We start from the raw sequence: 9062 nt of genomic DNA, 5'->3' as shown, positions 1-9062 counted from the left end.
CCCCCACCTTAAGCCCTCCAGTTAGACAGTACTGGAGAACAGAATAGTACCTACAGCTCCTCCTTCTCTAGAAGGAGTCCAGTGGACTTCAGGGCCTGTAATAGGGGAGGCAATATGGCATGGTAGATGGTACGGCACTGGGAGTCAGGAAGCCTGGATTCTATTCCCAGAGGTGCCGGAACACTTTTAATAAGGGGGCTGGCTTTAGCACCCCCACTACCCATGACCGTACATGTGGGGCTGGGAGCTGAGCCTCACATAAAACTGGGGATGCTGCAGTACCCCCTGCACCCATCCTGGTTAGTATGGCATTAGAGCAATAGAAATATTTAACAAATAGATATGTATAGAGTTTTGTCCTAGAGATGGGCAGAGAAAGGGAGTCTTGAAAGTTGGTTTCATTCCATTTCAGGACAAAAAGGACAGTTACCTCTTCTGTAACTGGCGTTCTTTGAGATGTGTTGCTCAGGTGTATTCCACAGTAGGTGTGTCTGTTTGCCATGTGCACTGGTGTCGGAAGTTTTTCACTTAGCAGTGCCTGTACCGGGGAAGCACCGCTGTGACCCCTGGAGTGGTGCCTCTATATCACACTATAAGGGGAGCCACACACTCCCTCCACTCTTGGTTCTTTCTTGTTGGACAACTCCGACAAAGGGAAAGGAGGGTGGGATGTGGAATACACCTGAGCAACACATCTCGAAGAATGCCAGTTACGGAACAGGTAACTCTCCTTTCTTCTTCAAGTGATTGCTCATGTGTATTCCACAGTAGGTGACTCCAAGTTATATCTGATGGAGGTGGGTAGGAATTTAAGGGTTTCTGGGATGCAGTACCACCCTACCAAACCCGGTGTCATCCCTTGCTTGGGAGACGATCGCATAATGTGAAGAAAATATGTGGACAGAGGACCATGTGACAGCCCTACAGACGTTCTGGTTAGGGATGTGGGCTACAAAGGTAGCCGACAAGGCCTGAACTCTCGTTCAGCGCACCCTGATGATCAGTGGTGGAGGAACCCTCACCAGGTCATAGCACGTGCATATGCACGAGGTGATCTGGCGGGAAAGGCGCTGGGTGGAAATTGGTTGCCCCCTCATATGCTCAGCCGATGCAATGAACAGCTGCGAGGATTTTCAGAACAGCTTGGTCCCATCCAGGCAGAAGGCCAGTGCCCTATGCACATTGAGCATGTGAAGGCAATGTTCCTCATTGGAGGAGTGGGGCTTGGGACAGAGCACCAGGAGGAAAATGTCCTGTTCCATATGGAAGGCAGAAACCACCTTCGGGAGGAATGAGGGGTGTGGGAGAAGCTGGACCTTATCCTTGTGGAAGACTGTATATGGGGGTTCTGAGGTCAAGGCTCTGAGCTCCGAGACACGTCAGGCTGACATGATAGCTACAAGGAATGCTACCTTCCATGACAGGTGATACCAGGAACATGTGAGACAGGATAACACTAGGTTTAGGTCCCCTTGCAGAACGGAGGACCTGGAATATAGGAATGAATGGCCTAGGCCTCTTAGAAAGCGGGAGGTCATAATGTGAGAAAAGACCGATTGGCCCTGCATCGGTGGGTGGAATGCTGATATGGCTGCCAAATGTACCCTGACAGAGGCAGAAACTAGTCTTTGGGCCCTAAGGGACAGGAGGTAATCAAAGATCATATGGAGGGTGTGGACGATGGGGAGGTTCCCCGCTACGCCGCCCACCTAGAGAATCTGGACCACTTTGCCAGGTATGTCCACCATGTGGATGGCTTTCAACTTTCCAGCAGGACTCATTTGACGTCCACTGAGCACCTCCCCTCCTCCTCATCTAACCACTGAGCAATCACACTGTCAGGTGGAGTGCGGCTAGGCTGGGATGGAGGAGGTGGCCTCCTTCATGGGAGAGGAGGTCTGGGCGAAGCGGTAGCCTCCATGGGCAGGGCTGCTAAGAGGTGCAGGAGGGTCCTGTACCAGTGTTGTTGGGCCCAGTCTGGGGCTATGAGGATAACCCACATCCTGTGTGTTTTTACTTTTTGCAGGACCTTGCCAATCAGGGGAAAGGGTAGGAAGTCATAGAAAAGCTGGCCTGACCACTGCAGGAGGAAGGCTTTCGAGATCGCCCCCTTTCCCACTCTTCCCCTGGAGCAGAACTGAAGACAGTGCTGGTTCTGATTGATTGCAAAGAGGTCGACACGGGGAACTCCCCACTCTCAGAAGAGCTGGTGGATGACCTCCGAGTGGAGCGACCATTTGTACTGGTGGGAGAAAATCCTGCTGAGGCAATCGCCTCGCACACTGCAGATGCGAGGTAGGTGGAAGGCTTGCAGGGAGATATCATGTGCTACACAGGATTCCCATAGGCTCGGAGCTTCCAGGCATAGGGCCAAAGAACAAGTCCTGCCTTGCCTGCTGATGTAGTACATTGCAACAGTGTTGTCCATAAGGATTCTGACCACCTTCCCACCTATGCAGCTACGCACGCCAACCATATTGCCCTGAGATCTCTGGCATTTATGTGGAGGGACAAGTCTGAGGCTGACCATCTGCCTTGGGTCTGAATGTTCCCTACATGATCTCCCCATCCCAGATCCGAAGCATCTGACACCAGGTCTAATGATGGGGAGGTTTCCTGGAAACGGACCCCTTGCAGCATGTTGCTCGGGAGAAACCACCATTGTAGGGAGGCAACTACCTGGGGTGGTACCGTGATAACCTTGTCCAGTCCATCCCAGGCCTGAGAGTACTGAGACGCTAGCCAGAGCTGGAGGGGCCTCATTCTGAGCCTGACATGGCGGACCACATATGTGCATGCCACCATATGCCTGATGATATGAAGACATGCTCTTGCTGTTGTCACAGGGAAGGCCGTGACCGAAGCAATGAGACCTTTGAGGGTCACAAACCTGCCTGGAGGGAGAGAGGCTGTGGCCTTTAAGGAGTTCAACAGCGCCTCTATGAATTCTATGCGCTGAACTGAGACTGACGTAGATTTGTTCTCTTTCACCTCTAGGCTGAGATCTGCGCATGTGGACAGGAGCAATTCCACATGGGCCTGCATCTGGGCCCGAGAGCTGCCTTGAGAAGCCAATCACCCAAATATGGAAAGATCTGCACCCCTTTCCGTCGGAGGTAGGGCGCTACCACTGCCATGCACTTGTTGAAAATGCTGGGTGCCGTGGATAGACCAAAAGGGAGGACCGTGAACTGGCAGTGATCCAACTCCACCAGGAACCTGAAGAAGCACCTGTGCCCCTCAAATATATGGATATGGAAATATGTGTCCTGAAGGTCCAGGGCCATGTACCAATCCCCCAGGTCCAGGGAGGGAATGATAGTAGCCAGGGACACCATGCAGAACTTGGAGTGGACCATAAACCGGCTGAAATCCTGTAGGTCGAGGATGGGCCTGAGGCCCCCTTTTGCCTTTGGGATCAGGAAGTACCAGGAGTAGAAGCCTCTGCCCTGGAAGTCTACTGGTATTCTTTCCACCGCCCCCAGGTGAAGCAGATGCACCACTTCCTGCCCTAGGAGGTGGGCTTTCTCTGGGTCCCTAGGGCTCACTAGGTCCAGGATGGGTCTGAGCCCCCCTTTTGCCTTTGAGATCAGGAAGTACCGGTAGTAGAAGCCTCTGCCCTGGAAGTCTACTGGTACTCTTTCCACTGCCCCCAGGTGGGGCAGATGCTGGTGGTAAGGTGGGGAGCGAACACATAGCCCTTGAAAATCGTGTTGAGGACCCATTGGTCCGACGTTATACGGGACCACTCCACTCAGAAGGCAGACAATCGGTTGCAAAAAACAAACTTTATTAATTGGGGGGGTATCCCTGGCAATAGGCCTGGTGCCCCCTTGCAAATAGTCAAAACTGCCTCTTTCCCTGCCTCTTGCCCTTTGAGGGCCCGGGCTGCGGCACAGATGTTGAGACCGATGCCTCTGGTCTCTCGGCCTCCTGGGTGGGGGCTCATATCTGCTCTGTGCAGGTGGAGCCGAAGTTTGTGGCCTGGGCTTGTCCTTAGCCAGTGAGACATAGAGGCCCAAGGTTTGCAGGGTGGTACGGGAGTCCTTCAGTCTGTGCCGATGGGCATCCGTTTGGTCCACGAACAGCGCTTTCCCATCAAAGACAGGTCCTGCATGAGGGACTGGGCCTCCGCCAACAGCCCGGACAGAAGGAGCCAGGACGCCCTGTGCATGGAATTGGCAGAAGCCATCAAGTGGCCTGTCGTATCAGCCACATCCAACGCTGCCTGGACGGTTGCTTTTGCCACTGCCGCCCCTTCCTCTACCAGAGCCTTGAAGTCCTTTTTGTCCTGCTCTGGGAGGAGAAATTCAAACTTTGCTAGGGACCACAATAAGTTAAAGTCATACTGGCTCAGTAGGGCCTGATGATTGGGCAGGAAGCTTGCCGAAGAATAAACTTTCCTGCCAAAAGTATCCAGTCTCCTGGCATCTTTATCCTTGGGAGTGGGCACGGGCTGGCCGTGTCGTTCTCGTGATTTACTGATTCCACCACCAGAGAGTTAGGTGCCAGGTGGGAATAGAGGTACTCGTGGTCTTTAGCTGGCATGAAGTACTTCCTCTCTGCCTGTTTGTCACACAGGGGTTTTATCAGCCAGTCAGGGAAGCTGGCAGAAAACCAGGCAGGTTTTCATCAGACACCTGCCTAGGGTCTGTCAGAACTTCTGTAAGACAGCTCTGTCTCAGTCTACATCTGCACGTACAGCACAGGCACTACACATGCAGCAACGTGCCACAGTGCAAGGCAGGCTGCGGGCACACTTGTCACTGTGGTGCATAGCTATGTGCAGGGGTGAAAGGCTTTGGCAGGGAAGAAGCAGCAGGGAGCTGCCAGAGCCTTTCAGTGTAGCAGGAAAAGGTTCTGGCAACGGGAAACTACACTCCTAAAAATGGACGTGTAGAAATGGAAGGCACTGCTTGGGCATGGAGAGAGCCATGTGAGGAGGTATATCCTGGGAGTTCAGTCATGTAAGGCAAAGATTGGCAACCTTTTTTTTGTTGACAGACTCCTTTTCAAATGCAATGTTAATCATGAACACCCCCCAAGAAATGGATTGACAAAAAAGACAGTTACTCACCTTTGTAACTGTTGTTCTTCTAGATGTGTTACTCATATCGATTCCAATTAGGTGTGTGCGCGCCGCGTGCACACTCATCGGAAGATTTTTACCCTAGCAACACTTGGTGGGTCGGCTGGGTTGCTCCCTGGAGTGGCGCCGCTATAGCGCCGGATATATACCCCTGCTGACCCAATGGCCCTTCAGTTCCTTCTTGCCGGCTACTCCGACAGTGGGGAAGGAGGGCGGGTTTGGAATGGATATGATCAACACATCTCGAAGAACAACAGTTACAAAGGTGAGTAACAGTCTTTTCTTCTTCGAGTGCTTGCTTATATTGATTCCAATTAAGCGATTCCCAAGCCTTACCTAGGCAGTGGGGTTGGAGCGAGACGTTGCAAAATGCAAACTGCTGAGCCAAAGGCTGCATCGTCTCTGGAGTGCTGAACCAATGTGTAATGTGAGGCAAAGGTGTGAATCGATGACCAGGTAGCAGCGTGACATATTTCCTGGATGGGGGCATGGGCCAGGAAAGCAGCAGATGAGGCTTGCGCCTGAGTAGAATTGGTGGTGAGATGGCTAGCCAGAATGTGGGCCAATTCATAGCATGCCACCCAAGATGAAATTCTTTGAAAGAGACCGGCATGCCTTTCATCCGGTCTGCCACCGCTACAAAGAGCTGAGGCGAACGTCGGAAGGGTCTAGTCCTCTCGATATAAAAGGTGAGAGCCTTGTGGACATCCAAGGTATGTAGTTGTTGTTCCCGACGCAATGGGTGCGGCTTCGGGAAGAAGACTGGGAGGAAGATGTCTTGATTGACATGAAAGGCAGACACCAGCTTAGGGAGGAAGGAGGGGTGCGGTCACAGCTTTACCTTGTCCTTGTGGAATACCGTATACCGGGGATCCGCTGTCAAAGCCTGAAGCTCCAATACTCGTCTTGCCGAGGTGATAGCAACGAGGAAGGTTGTCTTCCAGGAGAGGTACAGCAGCGAGCAGGTGGCCAGAGGCTCAAAAGGGGCACCCATAAGCTTGGCTAGGACCAGGTTTAGATCCCAGGTAGGGGTCGGGTGTCTGACTTGAGGGTACAACCGCTCCAATCCCTTAAGGAACCTGGAAACTATGGGGTGAGAAAAGATTGAACTGCCACTTTCCCCCAGGTGGAAGGCGGAAATAGCTGCCAAATGCACTTTTATAGAAGAGACTGCCAGGCCCTGTTCTTTCAGGGACCATAGGTAATCCAGGACAGTAGGGACAGACACCTGTCCGGGGACTAAGTTACTCTGAGTGCACCAGTAGGAGAAACGCTTCCACTTGGCGAGATATGTCGTCCTCGTGGAAGGCTTCCTACTGCCCAAGAGCACCTGTTGTACCAAGGCAGAGCAACGCAACTCAGACTGGCTCAACCACACAGCAGCCATGCCGTGAGGTGAAGGGATTGCAGGTTCAGATGGTGAAGTCTGCCGAAGTCCTGTGTTATGAGGACCAGCCAGAGTGGCAGGGGAATTGGGTCTGCCACTGAGAGGTCGAACAACAGGGTGTACCAATGCTGCCTTAGCCATGTTGGAGCAATGAGGATCAGGTGGGCTCTGTCCCTGCGGAGCTTGAGTAGGACTCTGCGGATGAGTGGAAACAGTGGGAAGGCATAAAGTAGGTGCCTCTTCCACGGGATCAGGAATGCGTCTGAGAGGGAGCCTGGGGAGAGTCCTTGGAAGGAGCAGAACACCTGGCATTTCCCGCTCGCTCGAGAGGCAAAGAGTTCTATGTGGGGAAAGCCCCACCTCTGGAAAACAGAATGGATAATGTCTGGCCGTATCAACCACTCGTGAGACAGGAAGGACCTGCTGAGGTGATCTGCCAGAGTGTTCTAGACTCCTGGGAGAAAAGACGCTACCAAATCAATAGAGCGGGCTATGCAAAAGTCCCAGAGGCGAATGGCTTCTTGACAAAGGAGGGAGGAGCGTGCTTCACCCTGCTTGTTTATGTAAAACATGGCCGTTGTGTTGTCTATGAACACTGATACACAACGGCCTTGTAGATGGTCCCGAAACATGCTAGACATGCTGGCATGCTAGATGGACTGCTCTCAGCTCCCTCACGTTGATGTGCAGGGCCAGCTCTTGGGGCAACCAGAGGCCTTGAGTGTGAAGGCTCCCGAGGTGGGCACCCCAACCCAGAGATGAAACGTCTGTGGTTAGGGCCACCGAGGGTTGCGGTGGCTGGAATGGCATCCCTGCGCAAACCAGAGAGGGATCTAACCACCAAGTGAGGGAGCTGAGAACCTTCCTGGGGATAGTGAGCACCGAATCCAGACTGTCTCTGTGTGGACAGTATATTGAAGCAAGCCAGGTTTGGAAGAGACGGAGATGTAGTCTCGCGTACTTGGTCACAAAGGTGCAGGAGGCCATGTGACCTACTAGGCCGAGGCAAGTGCGCACCGACATTGATGGAAAGGATTGAAGACTTCGAATTATCGAAGCCATCGTTTGAAAACGCGACTGGGGGAGGCAGGCTCTGGCCAGACTGGAGTTCAGAACAGCTCCGATGAAGTCTATTCTCTGTGTGGGTGTCAGAGTAGACTTTTCTGTGTTGATCATGAGGCCTAGGCTCCCGAAGAGGTCTTTGACGATGCACAGGTGCTGCGACACTTGTGACCGGGAAGTCCCTCGAATAAGCCAACTGTCGAGCTATGGGTAGACGTGTACTCGACGACGCCGGAGGGAGGCGGCTACTACAGCCATGCATTTGGTGAAGACCCTTGGAGCTGTAGAAAGGCCAAAGGGAAGTACCGTGAACTGAAAGTGTTGGTGGTTGACCACAAAACGGAGGTACCATCTGTGTGGTGGATAAATGGCGATGTGGAAATAAGTGTCCTTCATATCGAGGGCGGCATACCAGTCTCCCAGATCCAGCGATGGGATGATGGTCCCCAGGGATACCATGAGGAACTTCAGCTTTATCAGGAATTTGTTGAGTTCTCGCAGGTCTAGGATCGGTCGTAGACCTCCCTTTGCCTTGGGGATTAAGAAGTAGCAGGAATAGAACCCCTTGCCCCTCATGTCCTCTGGCACCTCCTCTATGGCTCCCAGTTTTAGAAGCGCCTGGACCTCTTGTAAGAGGACTTGCTTGTGAGAGGGGTCCCTGAAGAGGGACAGGTAGGGAGGGTGGAGGGGGGTTAAAACAAACTGGAGGTGGTATCCCGCTTCCACCGTGCGGAGGACCCAACGATCTGAGGTTAGCTGGGACAAGGCAGGGAGGAAATGGGTGAGGCAGTTGAAAAAGGAGGGAGAAGGATCCGGTAGGATAACTGGTGAGCCGTTCTCGGGTGTCCCATCAAAAGTTTTGCTTGGGCCTCGGTGGTGGTTTAGGAGGCACTTGACTTTGGGTTCCTTGAGGACCAGACTGCCTCCGCCGATTCCCCATGCCACCCCTTCCAGTAGCGTCCTGATGTGGCCTAGACTAGTTGTAAGGGCAGTGTGGCTGGGGCCGGAAGGACCTTCGTTGGGTCACTGGCGTCTGCATACCCAGCGAGAGCATTATGACCCGGTTATCTTTCGGACTTTGCAACCTGGGGTTGGTTTTGTCTGAGAAAAGGCCCTGGCCCTCAAAGGGTAAAGCCTGAATGGTCTGTTGCAATTCAGGGGGAAGGCCTGAAGGCTGGAGCCAGGAGATACACCTCATTGTCACTCCGGATGCCAGAGTTCTGGCTGCCGAGTCCGCTGCGTCCAGAGAGGCCTGGAGGCAGGTTCTTGCTACCTTTTTACCCTCTTCAAGCAAGGCTGTAAACTCTGGATGGGACTCCTGGGGAAGAAGCTCTGTAAACTTCCCCACGGACACCCATGTATTAAAGTTATACCGACTTAGGAGTGCTTGTTGGTTTGCCACCCTAAGTTGGAGGCCCCCAGCCAAGTATATTTTGCAGCCTAGGAGGTCCATGCGTCTAGCCTCCTTCGCCTGAGGAGCTGATGCTTGCTGGCCATGACACTCCCGTTTGTTCACCGATTGGA

Source organism: Chelonoidis abingdonii, chromosome 1 (assembly GCF_003597395.2).
Source record: "Chelonoidis abingdonii isolate Lonesome George chromosome 1, CheloAbing_2.0, whole genome shotgun sequence".
Taxonomy (NCBI): domain Eukaryota; kingdom Metazoa; phylum Chordata; order Testudines; family Testudinidae; genus Chelonoidis; species Chelonoidis abingdonii.
This window is presented reverse-complemented; position numbering follows the sequence as displayed.